Source organism: Mus caroli, chromosome 11, assembly GCF_900094665.2.
Source record: "Mus caroli chromosome 11, CAROLI_EIJ_v1.1, whole genome shotgun sequence".
NCBI classification, from domain to species: domain Eukaryota; kingdom Metazoa; phylum Chordata; class Mammalia; order Rodentia; family Muridae; genus Mus; species Mus caroli.
The window spans coordinates 7820756-7822876 of record NC_034580.1 but is presented as its reverse complement, the minus strand read 5'-3'; positions in this window follow the sequence as shown (position 1 = coordinate 7822876).

Sequence of the window (2121 nt, the reverse complement as noted above, 5' to 3'; positions counted from 1 at the left end):
GGAGTGTAGAATCCTCCTCGAAGCAGCTGTTCCTTTTTCACAAACTCCTACAGGTGTCCAAAAGAGACAGGGTGAGTCCCTAGCTAAGAGCTGGCAGGTTCCAGGATCTGTCACCTGGGGACTGAGTTTACATCAAATTCTGGTGGCAGGGACAGCGGTGGGGGAGGTGGCCCCTCCCCCCCATATGAATCAGAACCTAGCTGGAGACTTATGCTCTGATGGCTCCCCCCACCAAAGGGACACCCATAAGAAGAAACTCTGATTCTCAGTCTACTGCTTGGATTATGGTTTCCTTTCTTCAGAACACCCACCATGGTGTCTGTCTCTGGTGTTGCAGACTGACTCTGGTTTCCTCAGAGGCTCTGTCATGCTGTTCCCAACTGTCTCCCTGTCCACAGCATTCATACATTTCCCAATAAACTCTTTACTCACAGCAATCCATCTTAGTGTCCCTTTGAGCCCCAATTTGAGGCCTTCAGTACTGAAAATGCTTAGAGAAGAACAGTACTTAGAACCCCTTCGAGAAGGGTCTGGGTGCCCAGGACCTACTGCCAACAGGACTGTGTCCTCTCATAGCCCCAGACTGTTTTTAAAGACAGCTCTTCTGAGGACGGTTGGTTGTTCTGTGCAATTAGGATCCTCTAAACAATCAAATGAAAACAAGACCCATGTTTAGAAAAGTAAAACCTCAGATGGAAGAAGCTAACTTTGAATGAGGAGATGATGTGAATGGTCTCTGATCTCCCTGAGGCAGGAAGAGCCTGGAATTCAATGAACAGATACTGTAGCATGGATTCACTCCAGAGTAAGTGACTGCACAGAGCATCTTCTCAGATACTACTTCTGAGAAAAGAGTGCAGAGCAGGTCCACCAAGAAGCTCAGGTCACAGAAGATACTGCCAACGTCTGTTACCAGTCAGACTTGTCTATACTTCTGGTACTGCCCAGGATCTTGATGAAAAGACATGTACATTATTACCCTTCCTCCTTACAGCATTTTAGAGAAAAACAAAAAGTCTTTAGAAATCTAAAATTATCTGTTACCTATTGAAACAAACTTAATAGATTGTTAGTATTTTTAAAATCATTCTTTATGTTTATAATCTTTGTTTTATATATGCTTAAATAGTCTATATTTAAAGTAACATGTTATTTTCAACAATTTTTGTTTTAAATTGTGCACTTGTATGCTTTAAACAAGATGGACATTAAACATATCTCATTGTTTAAAATGAAAACAAAGAATAGGAAACCTCTGAATTTTTGACATAGTTAAGAGTGTTTTAGACATTGTTTCCATACAGTGCTAAGGAAGCAAAGAGGAGAGGTAGTTCAGCATAATGTATTAAACTTTAAAACATATGAGAATTAATCTTAATCTCTTGGTGTACTTTATCAGATCAGACAGTGATACTGTGAATATTTAAATACTAAAATTAATATAATCACTTTATGGCTCCACCTGAGGCATGTGAGTTCCTTGTAGGCACAGACATTCTGGCCTTTCTGCATACCTGTCACAGGGCCCCAGTGCATCTTGTGATGATTGCTGTATTTGGGGGTGAAGCAAGGCTTCTGAAATGACTGTTCTTGCCTTTCCCTGCAAAGTATGGGAGACTGAAGATTGAACCCAAAGAAAATGGCCTGTCTCTGTAAGATTGCATTCTTTCTGGAGCTCTATGGCTCACATAGGAAGCTAAACATAGGTCGGTATTTTAGGAACACATTCATACAACTCATAAACACAACTTCTTTTTTAACTGGATTAAATCCCTAATAATTATGAATTACTCACAAAGCAGGCATGTTACAATTTTGGAGAATTGTGGCATTTAAAAAACATGTATAGTTGGATTGTGAGATTCAATCAAGTAATTTGAACTCAGACTATCCCCATGTTATTATGCAGTTAAAGTAAACTAGCTTATGTTGCGTTATTCAGAACTTCAGAAAAATCTTAGTCCACATGGGGAAGGAAAGTAAATAATCTAGCTGATTGTACAACCACTCTAGAAATCAGTCTGGAGGTTTCTCAGAAAATTGGACATGGTACTACCGGAGGATCCTGCAATACCTCTCCTGGGCATATATCCAGAAGATGTTCCAACTAGTAAGAAAGAA